General features: G+C 42.0%; 1 protein-coding gene across 5 annotated transcripts in view; it reads left to right on the forward strand.

Moving 5' to 3' along the window:
- The window catches only part of LOC112989685 (contactin-4), a 355336-nt gene that overhangs the window by 96374 nt on the left and 237824 nt on the right, over window positions 1–21138 (forward strand). Inside the window, exon 1 of one of the 5 annotated variants that reach the window (XM_064519226.1) lies at window positions 711–729. The exons of 3 other annotated variants lie outside the window; for them this stretch is intronic. The gene's annotated coding sequence lies outside the window, so the exon portion shown is untranslated. Of the gene's footprint in view, window positions 1–710; window positions 730–15917; window positions 15937–21138 lie in introns of those variants that run through there. One more of the 5 variants, XM_064519225.1, reaches the window with a different exon arrangement.

Below are 21138 nucleotides of genomic sequence, written 5' to 3' on the forward strand. Positions count from 1 at the left end.
AAAATTATTAAACCTTTCTGAAAGTGGATGTTAAGGACTGGCAGTGTGAATATTAATGTCACCTGTAAAAGAGGCTTTTGTTCATGAAATCCAAGATCATACAATCAGCAGAAATTCAAAATTAATCTTTATTATATGGTAAAGGACCAAGACAGGATAAAAGAAAGGATGAACCTACCAGGAAAAGTCAACCAGGGAAGTAATATTATCATGTAAAAATACTTGCACATCTATAGTTTCTTCTGAAATTGGCCATCTTTTTTAGTGCCACAGTGATGAAAGTGCATAGGGTGCAAAAAAAGCATTAACTCCTTTTTTATAAAGGATGTAGAGAATTCCAATATCACAGTCAAACTGCAGGGAAGTAAATGGGAGTTCTCCCATTAATTTTGGTAGGTTTTGATTTATTTCTCCTATGTCCAATTTGTTCTCAGAATAAATTAGGGTGTTAGTGGGCCACTGCCTAAACAAGTATTATTACCATGTTAAAGTAGCTTTTTCACTTTGCGTTCTAGACAGTCCTATGTTACTTACCTGGGATTTTTTTCCTTGTTAAATCCAGGGAACTCTAACAAGATGAGCTGGCTTCCCCTTTGTCCCTGTACGTGGCCACAGCCCATATATATGGAGTTAATGCAAATGAATGGCCCTGCAGTGTGAAATAGCAGCATGACCTGGGAGTATCACACAAATTGTATTAAATAATGAAGGCGTTCTGGGATGAGTTCAGTAAGTGAAACCTTGGATTTTTGTCTCTTACAAACACTCATACTCCCAAACTAGTCTGATCTCGTTGGGAAGTGCAGAGGTATTCCTGGGAGATGCTGCCTCGTTCTCAGGTGCTCGGGCTGTTGTCTCTTTCTTTTTATCATCCAAAAATGTACAATTGCTTTCTTCTTCTGCAGCAGATCTCTCCCTTGTATCCAAAGACTCTTAGACCCTGTGTGCAGAGACACCCTGCTTGGCTCCAGCACTGTGCTTTGTTTCATGTCATCTGTCCCTTGCTGGAAGAAAGAGTCCATGCGAATGTCACTGCTGCCATCGGGTTAGGCCCCAAGTAGGGCGGTGGGGAGGAGGCATCATTGTACTGAGGTTTCCCTGGTAGTATCAGCATCTCAGAATAACTGTATATCATTTATATCAAAGGTGTTCAGACTTGTGGAAATGTAACACGTAGTGCATAGGATGTGCTTAGAATTGAACTCTGGGCTTTGTTCATCCAGAGCTTTTCAAGCCCCGGTGGTAGGCAGAACGGACAGCCGCAACAGAAGGCTGCAGCTGTGTGCGGCACTCCGAGCGTGAGGCAACGCAGGTGGTGGTGAGAAGATCCAGAAGTTCCTCAGCTTCTGAAAGTGGCAAATGAACCTGCAATTACTCTTTTACTTGATGTTTCAAACTTTGTAACACCAAAACATTAATTTTTCCAGCATTGCATGATCAATTTATTCCAGCCTGTGTTGGCAACTAGGAGAATGAGGTTAAATAGCAGTGTGAAGTCTGATACTGCACCCAGAAGCAATCAGTTCTGTACCATTTACTTTGACAATAACCAGTAATTTACAGTGAGGCTCTATTATCTTAACAAGTAGGAATACTAATGAAACCTAGTCCCTGCTCTTGGAGTTTACGAAGGCTGCTGGTAATTGTTTTACTGTGTTTTCTGTTGTAGAGTCAAGTATGTATTATTTATTATTGGGGACATTGTGGGGACACATCATTGTATTATTGTGGGGTTAAGAGGATGCTGATAAACTTAGTATGGACTTACTAGTCTAGTTTGAAGTTTAATTAAAGTTTTATATTTCATATATTGCTTGATAAGTTCTTTAAGAAGCTCATGAACAAAAAACTACACAGATGTGAAATGTTTTGAGTAATGTTGTCATGTGATTAGCTTGTATAAACTTAGCCCTGTCTCAGTTTATGGCAATGAGGAATTGAATCTGGCCATGTTTGTTTTTTTCATTACTTTTTACACTAGCTGAAAATGCAACCTAAATTAATGTTTTGGTGCAATTGAAGCAGAATTTAGTGATAAGAAGCTTCCATGCAGACTGTATTTCCATGTTTGAATTTCAGTGATCATACTTTGTAACCTTATCATGTCTTAAATCATCACAGTATTTAGCTTTCTTAACTGTCTGAGCTTAGGGCTCTTCCAAAAAGCGATGGGACGCTTTGAGTCTTCAGGAGCAAATGAAGAAGCTTAAGTAGCCTGCAAAATACCCACTGAATTTGTCACCTCTGTACATATGAGAAAATTTCCTGGGACATTAAAAGTGAGGTATCTTTCTTGTACTCGTGGCTTTTAAGAAAGTTGTAGTGGGCATGGTACAGAAAATAGAGTTGCAATTCCATAGCATTGTGGTTGTGCTCCTCAAGCAAAAGCAACTGTGTGATCTTGCAAATATCTTATTCTCAGAGTTTTGCTCTCCTACATTTTAATCTTAGTGCACATATAACCTGAGCAGTCCTATGTGACTCAGCAGTACTGTCTACATACTTTAAGGAAATCACACGTCTAAGTGTTTGCTGGCCTGGAGCTTTGGAGGGGAGAAAGGAAGGATGCCGGTGACCTGACTGGGTTGCTTCCAGGTGTTGTTCAGCAGCTGGTCCTGGCGATTCGCAGCCTCAAGGAGGGCCTGCGTGATGGAGGAGAGCGGTGTGACTGTTTCTGGCAACCTGAGGGCGGAAGAGGGAAGAGTTAAATAGCTCGAGAGTGAAAAGCTGATCTCTAGGCCATTCTCAATGCTAGCGATTTACCGCAGTACAGAGGAGAGCAGAGGGCCCTGTATATTCTCCTTTGACAATTCTCTGTATCTGTTTTTAAATGAGTTATAGGTGCAGGAATTATTATTTAGCAATAATAATGCAGCAGGATGTGTGGTTAATGAAGTACATCGTGCCATGCTGCTTGCGGAGCTGATGGCTTGTGGATTCATCTTGTGTTGCAAAGCCCACGTGTGTTATTTTGAAGGAGTTGCACAGCCCTTTGAGATACAGTGTTCAGTCAGCCTTTACTCGCAATTTGGAAATGCCTCTTGAGCAAACAGATAGAGATGTGCACATCTGTAATGTATAGGACAAAGCAGATGCACCTTACGCAAGGCAAGGCTGTATACAAGTGAGGCACGGACTGTATTTTTCTGTAGTACAACTCCATTTTCTAATAAATGAAAGCTGGTTGCTGTAGCCAAATTTACATGGGGGAGATGGAGACCCTTTCTTTAGGACCAAACCTGGCTGGGGATCTAGGACATCTGTATGACAATACCTGCTTTGTCATTTTGTTCAGACATCTTAAACGTAACATTGTACAATAACACTTTTTTCATCAGGAGTTTAAGGAAAAGTGTGTAACAGAAGGTACCCAGATTGTCCTTTTTCTTCTACTTCAGAACTGTCTGGAAGCGGAAATAGAGGAGGAAAGATTAGGGGAGACATGATCTAGTCAAACCGCTTGGTTTGCAGACGGGAGTGCGGCATGAAGCACCCAAATGGATATGCTCACGTAGAAGGGTGTTGAATCAAAACACCGTAGTTTTCAGTGCTGGGAGGTGAATAGCAGAGAGAACTGAAGGCACCATTTGTTGCAGTTTAAAAACAGAGTGGAAAAAGGAGGAGGAGACTGATCCTTCCCTCTTTTTATTAGTACAGTTTTGCTTGAGCTGTTATTCAAGAAGCAAAAATCCTGTCTTCTGCGTTATAGGCTTTAAAAAAAGAAAGTCTTCTCCCGTGGACTGCTGTAATTACCATAATACAAGCTGTTCTGACTGGTGGCATTGGCCAGCCCTCCTCTTAAATGTGTCATTGCTATAAAATTAAAAATTTATCAGGCTGAAAAGAGAAGATACAGAAAAGAGTGAGCATAAATCCGCAAGCCACTGTGAAGGGCTTCCATCTAGGAGAGCTAGACCCAGACTCTGCCCCTTGCGCCGTGATGTTTTCTGTTGTTTGCATGAAACAGTTCCTGCGTGTTCAGTGGCTATTTTCAGTAGTGCTCTTCTGGAGTTTTAAAGGATTCATTTCACCTAAATTCCAATGTGTATGTTCAAATCTCCTGTGAATTTAACTCACTGTCTCTGTTAGTTTTGCTCGCCACTATTCTGGATCTGACGGCAGAGCGTGGAGACGCCAGCTGTCATTACGTGCTTGTGTCGCTGCGTGTGGGAGAGCTTGGACTGCAGTAGGTGGGCTCCCTTCTGTAGCATCAGCCCGTGAACCTCGAGGTACTCCCAGGAATCTTGACAACAGATATGTCGTAAAGGTAACGTCTGTGTCCCGGTCTGAATGCTGGTCGAGTGGAACGGAGGGATAGTGTGCTTAACATCAGCCTGAAACCCTCCACAGTCTCTGCTTGTAACTGTGCTGCTGGTGGTTTTCCGCAAGTTTTCACAGTCGTCTTCCTCAGTTGCATGAACTCTTCTGTTAGAGCATCATAAAGATGTAGGATGAGCGATTCACAGCAGCCTAGTGCAGGCAAGTTGGCATTTTTTTCAACATCATACATGTTAATCGGAACTGAGAGTACCTAAAATAAATTAGTTAAGTATATGAAAATGAAATACGTAGGTGTTCTTTCACCAAAGCCAACATTTCTTGGTATTTATTGGTTTCCATTTGCAAAGTGAAACTTCTTAACTTCAGGCACTAGCGCATGTTTTAGAACTGCCATAGCTAATCTGTGAATGTGGTTGTTAGTCCTTTCTGAAATAATTCCTATGTGACAGGAAGAATCAAAGAATCAATATATTAATGATCACATGGATTTCCTTTGATTTTTTTTTTTTTCCTGAAATCCCAGGGATCTCATACCTTTTTTTCCTCTGTTCATTCACTGTACTTTCTAGAAGCTTGGCAGAGATTTGAGAGGTATCAGGACAGCAGTTGGAGACCTTGCAGTGCAAATGCCCTGCTCCTAGCCCTCCAAGTATGGCACTGGTGGATGGAAGTGCCCGTGGTGGTAGGTGCTAGTGTACGGGGGGGCACGGTGGATTCCAAAGGATTTAGGATGGAGCAGTCCAGCATGGGTTTTATGCAGCTTTCCACAGGAGGAACAGCCCTGCATTTTTTTGTAGGTTTTGCACAGGTTTCAGTCCATAAATGTGTTAAAGCCCTGTGGAGGATGGAGCCCTGCCTGCCTGCGTGCCGAGAGCACGCCTGCGCTGCTGTGGCGTCTTGGTGAAGTCTTTCTATGCCCCCGAATACCACGGGTCAAGAACGCCACAGATGGGGTGATCTTAAGATATTTTTCAATATAGCTAGGTTTAATGATACTTGAAAGAGATAACTGGTTTGAGGATGCCTATGGTAGGGTGACACATGGCAAGGCAAATAGCGGCTTACCTCCTACTGCTTGTCTTTGCTTGACCTGAGAGGAGTGGAAGGGAATCGGCCTAGTAAGAATGCTTGATTCTGGCTTGTTTTGCATATTTATTTCACCTAGGACAAGCATTCTCTTAAGAAATGAGTGGTTTTTCTTGTTGAAAATTGGTATTCTTTTTGTCACTGAGAAGGAAGTGTCTGGGGAAAAAAAAAATTAGTGTGGGTAATTGCATGTGTGTGCACACCAATACTGACTTAAAAGTTTGAAACTGAATTCATGCCGGAGCATGAAAAGCAGTTAAATGCATCTGAAGGCAAACAGTATTGCCAGGGTTTCTGTTCCTGTTCACCCCCTGTGCGATAAGACTTGAGTTGTGAGGAAATTCTCATCGTGTATCTTTAATCATATTACTGCTATTGTCACATTACGAACTCATTGCAGCAAAGTACTAATGGAAATTAGAAACCGAAACTGTTGCTGCTAGGCAAGTGCTACCTTAGAAGACGTAATTACATCCGAGTCTCTGCCGCCTAACATACTGCGTCCCTACAAATAGCTGTTGCTTATCGGAGATGAAAGTGCCCTGCTTTTACAGCCGTGCTTGGTTGTGCTTTGGTTGATAGGTGTTCTCAGGGGGTCCCAGGACTGCTGGTGAGAAGCTTCTTCCCAAGCGCTTGTGCTCGATGCCCTGCCTCGGGCTCTCGTGCAGGGGTCCAAGGCCAAGAGGCTGGTGTGTTTTGGCTTGGGGCCAAAAGCCGTGCGGACGTAGCCCGCAAATACAGTGTCCATCCTCGCGCGAGAGCCTGTCTGTCCTTGCTCCTCGTACAGAGGCACTGTTAGCGGGACGTGATTTTCTTGTTTTATTAAAGCTAATTTTTTTTTCCTCTTGGGAAAAGGTTAAAAGTAAAATTGAAAAAAAATCAGTTTTCACAGGTGTTTTCATGGTTGAAAAATGGAAGCCCTGGAGAGAAAAAAAAAACAAAAAAAAAACCCAAAAAAGCCTGGAGGCTTTCAGTTTCTCACTGATAACCTGTAAAACCTGTAAGCATGTATAAAAGCAGGGCATATGTATGTATTTACAAAATCTTCCTTTTTTCCCTCCTAAATCCTTTTTCATTATTAAAAAAAGCTGTAAAAACCTGATGGAAAAGCTAGATGATGAAAAATAACCAGTTTTCGCTAGTATTTTGTGTTGCAGTAACACCCAAATGCCAAAGGAGCTACACGACACCTAGGAAACCACAATCTGTCTCGTAAAGCTTACAAGTAAAAGGAGATTTTCAAAGATGTAAAAGGCAGATTGGTGCCTAACTCTTGCTGAAAATCACTGCGTACCTAAATCCGCTGAGCGCTGTTGAAAATCCCACCCAAAGCCCCTCTCTGTTCCTGTGAAACAGTAGGAATATGCAGCAAAAGATTCGACGGTGCCTTTTGTACTGACTGTTTTCTTTGTAGGTCGCTGATCTTTCTTCTCAGAGATTATATGTGATACTGAAAATATATTAGTGGGTGGGTCACAGACCAGAGGACTCATAAAAAAGACAAAAAGGCTGCAGACTGCTGGTTTCCATCTCCTCCCTGGCTGAATTAAGAAAGATGTTTTTCTCCCCACTGCTCTTTGGTCTCCCTCCTTTCCGTTTTGTGCCTGGCGTTTCCTCCCCCAGACTGCGGCCGTGGAGCTGAATGCTGATCAGACGCCGGGCAGCCCGTCCCCGGACGGACTTCGTTAAGGTCATTTCCTCTGGTTCTCGGTGCTTGACCTGCTTGTTTCCCTTTCCCAGCTATGGTAGGCTGCCCAGTTTATGCACTGTTGTTCTGATGATGCTTGTCCTTAGCAGCCTTAATGTCCCGTTTTTTCCAGGAGCGTACACAGTTTCTGTAGGCTGATCAGAGCTGAAGTTCGTAAGAGGAATGTTTTAAATTGACGGTTTCAAATGAGGGATCAGTAATGTGCACGGGGCGAGGCAGAACAGGCACTGCAGGGGGGCCAGGTGAAAGCCAGCCGCGGTGCCTGCTGCAGCGGTGCTGCGTTCTGGTGAGCTGGGCTGGTGTGCATGGATTTTTAGGGTGCAAATTGCCTTTGAAGGGAGAGCTACCCACGCCAGGCAGCCTGGGCAGGAGTATTAGGAAGAAGATTGTCTTGTTTTTTATAATGGTATGCAAAAGCACTGTATCCAAGTAGTGATTTGAAGGATCATACTCTGGTTTTCCTACACCTTGGTAAAATATACATGTGTATATAGTTCATCCCTGTTGTTGCTCTCAGTTTCAGGCAAAATCTTGTTGTTCTTTTTATTACTATGTTTGTTGTTATTGTGCCAAATTCTACAGCCCTTCTGTACATAGCCACTTGCTGGGTAAGATAATCTATTATTTATTATTTTGCTGGTCTCAAGGTTTGTGCAGTGGTCACTCAGAAAAGGAGACGGAGAGAGCATGAGCTCACAAGTCAGAGCATCGAAACATGAGCTCTTTTCATCCTCTGATGTCTGAGGTCCACATACTGTGAAACGGCCTCATAAACCAGTGAAATAAATTCCCTTATGTCAAATTCCTTTCCTCATTCTAGCAAACAAGCTCAGCACCAAGAGAAGAAAACTGGAGTTTTGAGACAGAACCTGCGTGATGTCCACGTAGATGTGCCTTGCATGTGGGACACTGTACAAGTTAACACACACCTGAAACTCGGGAATAGTTTATATGGAACATTTGCATAGGAAAAGACACCTCATAGTCTTATGTTCATGCTAAACACTAGAAATCTTACTAACATTCATAGTCTGTGGCAAATAACGTGAACCATATCTCTTCCGGTTCAGCGATGCTGCTTCATCTTAACCCTCATCAAGTGTTTGTACATCTAGCAAGTAGCTATTTGCTGTAATTCTTGCTGCATTTCATAGCTGTGCAGATGGAAATGTGCTGTCCGAATTGCCCCCATGCTGTCGTGCGATCGGAAGGGATCAAATTCATCCTAGACCTAGCTTGGCTGGGCTGAGCAGAACTGCAGAAGGGATGGAATTGGCCCAAGTTCTATGTTTTAAAGCTTTTATAGCTCTATCTTTGCAAACAGGAATGTGAATGAATCATACTTTAAAGTATTTACATTTCTTAAATGTCTGAGAAGCTTTTTAAAGGTCAATCTAATTAAGACAAAGTTTGTTTGTACCAATATAAAGTAGCTGCTATTATTGGAAATTAATTCCAATGCAATATATGGCATTTTACTTACAGTTTAAAGTTTTTGAGCTTAATTTGGAAAGAGCAGAAATGATCTTTTGGTTCCATAATGTCTTACTTAAAATGACATTTTAGTCAATAATGAAAATTTTTGCTACAATTAGAACAAGATTCATTTTTCCTGGTACAAAATGATTAATCAATGTTTTTACATAAGGAAGATTATTTTGTATAGGAAATAAAATTGCCTAGACTTGTAACAGTCGCATTATTTAGCGTGTCTGGTTTTGAGTGCTGTCGTACAGGAACAAAAGTTTTTTCCTGTATAATTTACAGATATGTTTAAATTCAGTTTTAAAGACTAAATTTCATGAGGTGTTGCCCCTAAAGGCTCTAACAAATGAAGATCTATTCCTGGGTTTCCATAAGAATAGCAAAATGATAAGTAAAGCAGTTTTCTTGTGCTTTCTTACAGTTTAACATTTGGATATTTCTGCCTGCCCTTCTTTCTCATTCAGACAAGCATACTGTCAAATTCTACACAACTAAGGAAAAATTAGAGCAGTTATAAAAATGACAGAATCGATCTCTTGTCGTAGTGCCAAGTGACGTTGGAAAGGGCAGTGACACAACTTCTGCAAGACCTTGAGTCGCCAAAGTGCTGTGGAACCTTCCTGCCTACATCTTTATCCTTTTTTTTTCTTTTTTAAAGGACTTTAAATGTTGGGGGGGAGAGGGCTGCCAGATTTTATTATTCCAATGATTGTTTTCTTTTCAATGACTATGTTGTCATTTCAAGGCTTGGAGCCAAGTCTGAAGCATTTCTAGTGAGGAATGAACCAGAAGCTTCAGAAAAACAGTACTGGGCCTTTCTAAGCAAAGAAGTTTATCTTTGAATCAAAACTTAGACTGCTGACAGTGTAGTTCTGACTTGACTTATTTTTTCTTTTTAGCAGTCTTTAACAGTGTTTTCCTGATGTGAAACTGTAGAAAGTTTATGCTGTTCTCTAAATTCCATAAAACGAGATGACACTGTAAAACATCAAAATATATCACTCGTGTCACTGTGTTTCTTGGAAATATTAAATACTTTGGTTTTGATCCAGATGTTCACATAGCTGTAATTCTGTCTGGCCTAGATACATCAAGGGAAGAGGAACAGTTTATCTTACATAGCCCGAGTTTTACTCTGTCAGTACATTGCCAGTGTTCCTTCTCTGGAAGCCTGTTCTTGGGTAATGCAATGTTGATCCCCAAACATTTGAATAACTGTACAGTAATAGGCTCTCATTCGATATCTTTTAGAGAACATCCCTAAATGTAATGAGAATATGACCTACAATAAGAAAGATATTAACAAAACATTCACATATCTGTAGTTGAGATGAGAAGTGATGAACATCAACAGAAAAGGTGGTCTTGAAGTTGGGAGCAATATAGAAACTTGCCTGGTTTTACAGGCACTTGTATTTCTCATCAGGGTTTGTATCCTTTTCTCTGTTCCTTATTTACATCTGGCGCCAAAAGATTTTGAAGACCCAGCGCTGGTTGTTGGGGACCTGACAGAATCAGACCTATACAGAGAAGAGTGGGTTTTTGTCATTCGTGAGACACGCAGTTCAGATGTTGCTTAAATATGCATGGGAAAATGTAATATTGTAGTAGCATCTCAACAAACAACTATTGTATCAGTCAGGCATAATTATCACAGGTGTGGATGGAAATAAGTTACTGCATTGTGTTGTCTCCATAAATAGTTGCCATTATTTTAAAGTATAATAATTACTAGCTTTGTCAATTAAAGTCCCAAGTGTTTTCCGTGTCGGAGTGCGATGGCACAGAGCGTTGTTGCCAGGACCGCCGCCTTTCCGGGCTTGCCACCTTCAGCGTGGCAGCGCGGCGTTCTGCCTTTGCCACGTAGCTGCCGAGCTGAGTTCTTTCACTGTTTGCTTTTTTGCATTTTGTCTGTGTGAAATGCTGATAGAAGGTCGTTGCGTTCCTGAAGTAACTAAAATAGAAAAAGTCCTGCTGCAGTGCTTGAATTCCAGATATCCTATCCCGTAGGGTGACACGGAGCAGATAAAGATTTTACCCTGATAGCGCTGCTATCTGATAGGTACCAAATGGATTGGGTAGTTCCCTATCTGAGCATCAGTGACACAAATACCAAGTTGTGCCTTAATGCAGACTGCATTAAGAGGACGTTCAGCAGTGCCTGCTTGCCGCCGTCTCCCTATCTCCGTTTTGCCCATTCCCCTGCGTTATGGTGGCCTTCTGGAGGTGTTTCGCTGTGCAGCTCTGATGCCTGTTGGAGAAGGGTCACGCTGGTGTTCTTGGTGCTCACCGATACAAAAATCCCCCTCTCCGTTAGTGCTACCAACAACTCAGAATTCAATTTCAGAGTTCAGGTAACTTGGCAGATACAGCTCAAACAAATGAGAGCTAAAATCCCACCTCTTTCCTGAATGAGCGTGTGGTATAAGAAGCTTGACTTAAGCTTGACTACTGTGAATGGTGCATAATCAGATACTTAAAATAGGTCATAAATAATCATAATGAAACCTAAGCACATATCTTCTTTTTTAGTTTCTGTAGCTTCTGAAAGAAAACAAGTGCTGTGTACTTTGTACTACAAGAGTAAGACAGCTATTGCAAAGCTCTCTGTAGTGGCTAAATTGTTTTTTGCTAATTTACTTATGTTCTAGCCTGGCAGACACGGTGAAGGTATGTGAAAGGAAACCTAATTTCTGCCTGTCTGATACGCTAGAGGACTGTTAGGAAGGTGCGCGGGTGGGGAACGGCCATGATGCTACCTCTGCGTCCACAGCACTTGCTTTTCTTCCAGTTGATGCTAAAAAGCTTTATCCTGTTTCGCGCAGACTGTTGCTCTGCCGTATGTTGCAAAGTCTCTCTGCATCCGTTCGGGGCTCTCGGAGTGGGGAAAAAGTCTGGCGTACAGGTCAGGGCACCATTTTATAACGGTTTGGGAAAGGAAGCAGGAGTTGTGGGATGGGGTAGGGTTTTTGTTTTGTTCTTTTGGTATCGTTTGGTTTCACTGTGCATTCACTGAGGAATTGCTTTTGAGCTATTGTAATAACTGTAGATTGAATTATACTGAGGCCAGTTTCTTAAACATTTCAGTTAGAAAAATCCACTGTTCTTGGACATGTTTTTAGCTCTGTGGCATGGCATTGATGTGGAAAATGATACAAGGTAAGAAATGAATGCTGTTTAGAGGAAACAGATTATAAACAGATTAAAGATTCATCTGACAGAGGCAATTTTCAGTACTCATTTCAAACTAAATGTGGCTTTTGCCAGGCTGCCTAATGCTCTTTTAGCAATATTAGGGTCAGCTGACAGCTCTATCTGTATTTAAGAGTTAATAATGGAGATGTTACTGCAGTCTACCTTTTTAGACTTGCATCAAAGACAAGATTGAAGGGAAATTATCAGCAGATAATAATGATTGTTACCAATTTAAAAATTACAAAGAAAAGGTTAAAAGCACAGATCTATCTCTGAGCTACAGTACTGCATAAGCAGATGTTGCCCTCATATCTTTAGTCTAGAAATAGGTGAATTTTATTTCAGCTTGGTTTTCTTCATTTGTTCTTCTCTTGAATTTAATTTACACCTCGGTGGAAACTTAGCATCTTGAACGCTGCTGTATTACAAGCACAGCTCAGCATTCCCAATGCAATGAACGCGTTAGGTGAAATGAAAATTTCTGTGCTCACACGGCAGTGTGTTTGAGCTCCTGCACACACCTGTGCTCACCTGTACTTGTCCACTTACCTGGTAAGTATGGATTTGGTCCTTTAGTTTTGTGATTGAAAATGACTTTCCCAGCACTATGACTACAGAACTGTGACTTCAGTTACAGATTAGCGATGGAGAGATGCATGCCATTTCTGTATGTATTTGTAAGAAGAGCTGAGATATAAAGCAGTCATTTATTCCTCTTGTGTAGTTATATAAACTAGAGGTATGAGTGGAGTTTAATGGACTGTACAGGTCTCCTTCTGTGTTCTCCCAGCATTTCCTGCGAGATGATGGTTTTGTAGCTAGAAGGCAGTGGTTCAAAACTGTACTATTGGTGGAGAACAGTGATCCTTGTCAAAGGAAGAGGTAAAATCATGTGTAACTGGTTTTGGGAACATGAGCTGTGTTTTAAAATGCAAATCTTTCATTATTTTCTGTCTTCTCTGTTTTGACCTTGCTTTCACCTTCTGTGTGAAAATGAGTATTATTTCCATTTTTCCCTGTGCTGATTTATTTAACCAATGCAATAGACAATTCTCCTTATTGTTAATTTGGGATTTTCAATAATGTAAGGCCATTTAAATCATTCCTCTATTAGAATAATCAGAAATTTGTCCTAACTTTTCAAAGCTACTATTTTCAGAAGTGTCTGTTTTATGCTGCAGTTACTATAGTATGGTATAATTATAGTATTGTTATACTATAACTAGCTTATTTAGGTGACAAATTTGCATATATATACATATATTTAGGATGTACCTTTTCATGCTGAGAGAGCCTAACTCATTTTTACTACTTGTTTTAGGACTTAATGTATTGAAACATGCAGCACTGGAGATTTCGAGGGCGCTTCAATGTGACGTAAAGCTCTGTCCCCAATTCCAGTGCTGCTTAGAAGCTCTCTGGGGCCCTAAGTGGCCTTGGAAAATCTGATCTTCATTATTGAAATTTTTACAGTGTAAAACCTCAGTCTTCTCTGTGGCCTAGAAATCTCTGGCTTTAGAAGTCTTAAATTTTATGTGAATAGTGGGCAAAAAATTTTTACATAGTACAAGTTGCAGGGTATTTGTACAGGCTGATCAAATTGAATGCTTATCAGAGTCACTTAAAAAGGACATCTGCATCTTTCACCACATTAAGTGGAGCTAAGTACAGTTGCAAAGCTTCTAATTATTAGGATGTGTGAATTGAAAAGCTAGACTGCCCTCTGTACATGCTAGGTACAGCTCCCATTTAGAAGTGAACGGTGTTAAACCTGTAGGAAAAAAATGAGGTATAAACAAAATTGTCAGTGAAGAGAAAGTCTTTAGACTTGTGCATCTAAATTCACCTTGAATTAGAATCCTGTTAGTGTCAACAAATGACTTTCTTATTGAATGTATCCGTTGGTCTGGTAAAAGATAGTTCTCAGTGACAAATCAAATTGTTATTTTATATCAAAATGATAGATACGGTTAAGAGAGAACTCGAGTGCCTTGAACTGCTCAGCAGTGACTGTCCCAGTCTTTTACATGTATAAACATGGCTGTGTACTTCTGCTCTGTCCCAGTTCCAGCCTCCACCACTTTCAGAGTTTGTTTGCTGTTGAAAGAGAAGAGCAGTTTAGGTTGACGGGAATCTGGAGGCCAACTACTCCAGCCCCTGTTCAGAGCAGGTCCAGTTAGGTCTGGTGGTTCAAGGGCTTTTCTGGTCAAGTTCTGAGCATCTCCAAGGACTCCATGTCCTCTCTGGACAACCTGTTCCAGCAGTTTACCATCCTCATGGTGAAAATTTTTTTTCCTGATTTTTATCAGAGTTTCACCTCTTCCAGCTTGTCTGCTGCCACCTTGCACCTCTGAGGAGGGTCTGGCTCCATCTTCTCGACTCCCTCCTGTTAAATAGTTGTGTGCAACAGTCAGGTCTCGCCGAGCCTCGTCTCCGGGCTGAACAAGCCCTGTCCCCACAGCCGCTCCGAACACCGCGTGTCCCAGCCCCTCACCAGCTTGGGGGCCACCGCTGGACTCGCTCCAGTACGCCCACATCTCTCTCGTACTGGGGAGTCTAAGCTGGCTCCAGCGCTCCAGATGTGCCTCCGCAGCGCGGGGCCGAGGGAGGGGTCCCTGCCCTCAGCCCGCTGGTAACGCTGCCCGAGGCAGCCCGGGCTGCGGCTGTGCCCCCGCTGCAGGGACACGCTGCCGGCTCACGTTCAGCTCGTTTCCCCCCAGGACCTTTTCCACAAAGCCCCCCCCCAGCCCGATGGCCCCCTGTCTGGCCTGTACCGTTGCATGGGATTATTCCATCCCAGATGCAGGAATTTGCATTTGCTTTTGCTCAATGTCGTGAGGTTCCTGTCAGACTGTTTCTGCAGGCTGAATAGAAAAATAATCGCCAGGATAAATATAGAAATATTAATCAGTCTAGCAGCAGCAATTACCTTTTCTGAGGTTTTCATTTGTGATATGCAAAATGAATGTTGTAAAAATGTGCGATGTCTAAGCAGAATGGAGTTTTCCAAAAGGCGGTTTGGGGTTCCCTGGATAAGGCCCACGGCTCCAGCGTGGCCTGGTCAGAAGAAATGACACACACTCAAAACACAGTTCTCATGCCTTGGTCGTTAGTGTAAAATGCAATAAATTACTGGTTAATGTTACAGATAACATGTCTAGCAATTGCCTTGGGTAGACACTGGTTTGTGGTTGTTTTCCAAAAGCTTGGGGAGGTATTTGCTTTGAGGTTTTTTGGACCACTCTGTGTTTCAGTAGAACGATTACTGCAAAACGTGTGAGCTTATTTTTGCTGCTGTGTGCATTTGAGTGTACTTGCGGATGTAAATACTTCTGTGCAGCATGGGTAAACACGGCAACTCTAGTATTCTATATCTTCCATATAAATAACTTCACATCATCAAATACTGTAGCACAAAATATAAATAAGATCTAAACAGTGGTAATGTGAAACTGTTAGATTGTGCTGTATGATACAGAATGAACAGTTTGCAAAGCAACTTAGGTGCTTAGGAGGCTAAATTTCAATTTAATATTCTAATTATTTAAACACTTATGAAAATTTTGCCCTTACAGTTTCCCCAAAATCAAAGAAAGATGTTTCTTCCTGGCACCAATTTTGTTTTTTATTTTGTTCTTAAAAACATTCAACAGTCTAGCTGTGTTAATTAGGTTTTCTGAGATTTTTATTTCTGATATGTGAAATGAAGGCTGAGCAAATAGCCAGGAATACAAGCAGTGAGACACCTTTTAGAAATTAAGACTGTGTAACGTTGCCAAATCTTGTGCTTCAAATGAATCTCTTAAACAAGAATTCCCGGAAACATGTTTTCATTGAAGATATATCATTGTTTCAGCATGTTTTGTAGCTTTGGAAAATAAGTGCTAATCAAACTCTAATGGCTGTTATCTGGCCTTTAGCTCTAAAAACAGGTTTCTTACAGACTTTCAATAGCTAGACCATAACAGAGAAGCAGCTTTTAGCTTACGAATTTAATTTCAGCTTGCGTGTCGTAACGGTGGACATGACAGCAATGTAACAACGGTTATGTTATATCTGCATCTGTTCAGATAAAACAGCAAATCACCAGAGCAAGCGTGCTGAAGGAGATAAGGGAGTGGACTGGAGGGCAGAAGAGGAGAACATACAGAAATTCAGGACGGTCTTTTAATGAGCTCTAGGTATGTGTCTGAAGTTGTAGTGGCTGTGTATATGTAGCTGTTTCTCAAACCATTAAGTGATGGCAATTATTCTTTTAAGCAGTAATAAAGTAGATATTGTGCAGTAGGAAATGTAAACAGGACTAGCATTGCTATTCTAAGCAGACTTTGAGGTGGTTTAAACATGAGGCTGGTGTGCCCATGGAAAAAGTCGCCTTGGACTTGGAATTAGAAGAACCAAGAAGTCCTGAAAATGCCACCAGCTGCCTGTTCCAGTGGGTAACTGCATTCTCTTTAGTATCGAGGTCTTTGTCCTTCGTCTCTCAAAAATGGGATTTAGACACTTCTGAAGATGTCAGCTAAGATACGCTTGCTGGGTAGAGAAAGAGATCAGCTTATGAATAATCTTTTTTTCTGGAAAAAAATAATGGAATAAATTCCCTTACTGATCCCTTGTCTTTAAGTGGATCTTGATCTGTACCTGGATCAATAAAAATGCCTCTTGAGAGGAGAGGACAGACGATGGATAGAAAAATTACTGCATTCATCAAAGACAGTGCAAAAGGAATGCTGTGAGGGTGTTAGAAACATTAACGCGTTGTGTTGCGCTCCCCGATGCCAAAAGTCTCGTTAGTGATTAAATAGTATCAATTTTAAATAGTCACAATTTTAGTAGCTGCAAAAGCTATTTTTATGTAGTAAAATAAATGTGTGAGAATGCTTGTCTCAAGAGAAGTATTGCTCTATCCAGCTCAATCCATCCTTTGTGTGTGGAATCGCAATTTAATTTTAAACCTGGAGTGTTAAGTTTTAATTTTTTCCTATGCTCAGTCTCCTACTTAGTCATACATAAATCAGAAGAATATGAAAGAACTAGTAAAAATGGCTGTATCCTTCTAGAGCTGTAATTTGGCTCCATGAATAATTAATTATTAGACCAGTATAGCAGCAGCTCTTTCAGAAGTCGGTAAGAGGCTCACCTTATCAGTCAGAATCGGAGCGGTGGCAGTAATGTAATTCTTACCATTTAGCACTTTGTGGTATGTTGAAAAGGAATAGGATATTAGACCATTTAAACTTTCTGAAATACAACACAAAGTAAGGAAGTGTGCTTTTTTTCTCCTTGCCTCTGAAATAATTTCAAAGAAATGGATACACATGGGTTTCTCAGGGGTTTGGACTTAAGGAAATGTTGATGCTCTTCCATTTGTGAAGCATCCGTGAGAGAGACTAGCAGCCGAGCGGTACTTCTGCAAAGCAAAGGCTTTAGCTGCTTGTATTGATTGAAAAGAAGAAATCCGCAGAGGCTTGAAATTAAGCTAAAATAGATGAAAAACAACATTTACCAAATACAAAGACATCTGGTATCGTAAGTAAACTTTTCCTTCCTAAATAACGTAGTTCTCTAATACTGTAGTGCTGTGCAAATGTGGTGTTGGTTTTGTTGTAGCTTCACTGTTAGCAGCACTGGAGCTTCACAGAGAGTGTCCTGTGTCCTGTTTTAAGTGGTTTGGGGAAAAAAAAAGGGAGTTTTGTTTCTTGTTTTAAATGATTTGTGTTTGAAAAAAACACTTAGGGCAATACAAAAACTTTGTCCTTCTCAGATGTAATCTGCCTTTGGCTGTTTCAAAGCTGAATGAAGTAGCTGATTAATTGAATCACATCTTGCAAAATTTAAGTGCATGTAATAAATGTGGAGGTATTTAATTTTTTTTGTTTCCTGTTCTAAAATTTAATTTTAACATTTTTAATATTTTTGCAGTACTCTTCTCCATATCCAAGGATAAGTTATAATAAGAAAAGAATCTCTTTTGCAAAATATAACCTCTTTTTTAAAGATTTTAATTCATAAACAGATTTGGAGAGGGTGTGAACTGATTAGGTCACTTTTTGCATCGTGAGTATAAATCTTTATATTGCAAAACTTTGTAAAGCAATATTTTAGGGAGAAATCCTAATGAAACCTTAATGTGAATTTTACCTGAGTAAAATTCACAGTGACTGTGAAACAATCTAGTTACTGTTACTTGTTTTTGATTTGCAGAAACCATTTTGCTTCTATCTGTTGATACGGACAGTTCAGGCAATATTATTAAAGAGCATTTCATCAGTGACAAAAGAGCGCATGTAATACTGGTTTGCAGAAAATTAATTAGTCTGCACTAAATTTTAAAGAAACTGTAAGTTCCTACCCTGGTTATGTGCATTTTTTCAATGGTTACATATCGTTGTGAGTGATTTGGTAGGTGATACTGCAACATAAAGCTGGAAGTCTTTAATTTTCATTTTCCTATTTGTTGTAGATCTTGAATTTTGGATATGCAAGTTACTGATTTCCCCTGAGAAATTATTAATAGCCATCTCTTGCATATTTCTGTTAAGCTAAATACACTCACGTATCGGCAAACTTAATAACTTGGACTTGGGAAATGGAGTTTTCATTTATCTTTATGCAAGGCTTAGGGTCATTGCCAGGTTCCCTTACTTCTGCACCGTGCTCTCCCTGTCTCTGAAGCACAGCCTGGAGTGCTGTTGTGGTGCGGGAAGCATCACATCAGCTGCTCTGTGTTGACACCGTAAGTGCAAACGGGGCGCGAATAGGGAGCTGATCTTTTATTGCTGTGGGTCTGTAACAGGCTGCAGATTTGGGGAAATCAGGTGGGCAAGAGTGTGTGAGCAGATGTACACACCGCAAAATCTGCTGCAGATGACTTTAATTTTATTGTTGATACGATATCTTCTCTAATGGGATGCTTTCAAACACTTTCCAGTCCGGATCACCCCTTCCCTGCCTGCCCGGCCCAGGGAAAGCATCCTCTGCCCTTCCCGCTGCAGGTCGCCGGGGTTCAGAGGTCCGTGTGGCTGTTGTTCTTCATGGGTGTTTTGTTCAGGCAGGTGTCACAGCCTCATTTTACTGTCACTCTAGTGACAGTGTATGCTGAATATGTCACTCTTCAAGCCTCAGGGTGAAAAAAGGAGCATGAAACTGCTTAACTGGGCAGTCTTTCCCATCCACCTTTCCTACTGAGGGGCACGTTATGTTTTAGAGTTACTGTGAGAGACAGTCTGGATTATTGACGGCAGTGGGAATCTCATCCACTTGCAAGGAGCTAAAGATAATTCCTAGCTTATCTGAGCATGTGGCTGAAATTAATTTGAGGGTGATGTGTAAGATGATGTTTGAAGGAGTGTTGGAGGAGGAAAGGAGGCAAAGTTTGCTTCGTTCGGTGTGAGAGAAAGATTTCCTTCATTATTAACCACATAATCATGCTCTGATGACATGTAATGTGAAGATAATCACTGCGTTTTTCTCCGCCTCTAGCCAGTGGAAGGAGGTATTGCATGAGCTATACAGCCTTTCAAGGTGAGCTGCATTTTTATGCAGCGTGTTACATAATTTAGTGTGACAAAGACAATTAAGAATAATTTCTTGATGAATTTAAACTATTTTTATTACATCCATTTCCGCTACGCTGAACGTCCTGCGGATCGTGTAATTTATGGTCTGAGCGCTGCGGGAAAGGAGCAGGGTTTGCAGAGAGCCGGGTCCCCGAGCTGCTGCCCCTCGCCTGGTCGCCCCCCGTTCAAAGCGCTGAAATCTCCCAGGAGTCGCTCCAGGTACTGTCACTTCTGCTCGGCTGCCGTCGATTTAAACCGGAGCGCTGGAGAGCTCCTGCGTGCTCTCCTTTGTCACGTAGCATGCTTTTGTTTGCTCTGTTCAACTGCATCTGTGGCCAAGCAAAATGCCTTCCCAAAGCCTGCATTTACCTTTAAATCTGCGATAACGAAGTAGGCCTGTCCAGCCACAAGACTCGACGCGAGGCCGGAACGTGCCGCTGTGGGATGCTGCCTGGCGTTCGGAGGGGATCTGCTGCTGTTGGGTTTGCTGGGCACCAGATCCTCTTTGCTGGGCTGTTTCCTAGCTGTCAAGCCTAGCTTACAAAACAGGACATGAGAACCAGGGAGAGATGTGAGAGATCAACTGGTGTTTGCTGCCAGGTGCAGAGGCAACTTTTTGGCTGGTATCGGAGTGGTTCGGCTCAGCTTTGCTCTCCGGTGGCAGCCTGGGCTTGGACGGCCAAATCTCGCTGTGTCCTTTACCTGCTCTTTGCTGCCCGGGGACAGCAGTAGCAGAAGAGCACCGTCGCATCGCATAGGTACTCGTGGGTAAAAGCGGGTTTGGGAGAGACATGAGACGCCCGGAAAGCTTCCTTTCCCCTTACCCATTCGCCATCTACCTGTGGCTAACGAATATGCGTAATCGAGAGTGCAAAGTTCGTAAGCCCACGCGGGAGGCGGCGGAGCAAGTGCAGCCCTGGGCGCTGCTGGGGCAGTGCGAGCAGTCCAGTCGCTTGGATCAGGAGTCTGCTGCTCTCAGAATTGGAGTCTCTCATGCAAGAAATTGGAAAAGTCTTTTGGTGGGGAAGGAGAAAGATTGGGAGGAAGGGGAGATTAAAGTTAAAGATATGCTTCCTAACTTTAGAAGCTGTAGCGCACACACAAAATGCCGTGGCAACACTGACCAGAAGTGTGCCGAAGGGGTGTTGATGCAATTAAGCACAGTCGGGTTGCACGTGGCTTCGTGAATGTCCCCTGTAAAAATACACCAAAGGGTGTTTTTGCTTTCGGCAACAAGCCTTTTCGAAAGTGTGAGTTCTTACTAGACTGAGCTGCCAATAAAGAACACTAAAGTTTAAGGTTTTAAATGGATAAAAACAAACTCAGACAGCTTTTCTCATCAGTGTTTCTAGGGGTGAAAAGAATTTTTCTTGAAACAACTCTGAATTGGAGATAGGTTCAAACCTCTCTTGCACCAAGTACCGTCTGCTCGACTGTGATTGAATAGACTGGAGCAGAGCTGGCTGAAGATGAGGCCTCTGACGCGTGCGTCCAGCAGCAGTTGTGCAGCTGCAGAGTTTGAGAGATGCCGGTCAAAGGGCCGGGCACATGTGGCTGCCTGAGCAGCGGGCGGCCACTGTCACCTCTGCTGCATTATCAGTCCCAAAACGAATCCCCTTGAGAACCACGAGAGCGGTGGTAAAGGCTAATGTGATTTATAGGCTTTCGCACTGAGTCAGTGGCCTCAGGGCCACGTTCTCCCTCGGAGGTTGTGTCCGCGCTGCGGCTGAAGAAGGAGTTGCAGCAGAGGCTCACCCAAGCCAGCGTGAGTTCAGCCAGCTCCGTGGCTGCCCAGGTGAAGTCATGGCGAGGTTTTCTTCGTCC

Source organism: Dromaius novaehollandiae, chromosome 12, assembly GCF_036370855.1.
Source record: "Dromaius novaehollandiae isolate bDroNov1 chromosome 12, bDroNov1.hap1, whole genome shotgun sequence".
Taxonomy (NCBI): domain Eukaryota; kingdom Metazoa; phylum Chordata; class Aves; order Casuariiformes; family Dromaiidae; genus Dromaius; species Dromaius novaehollandiae.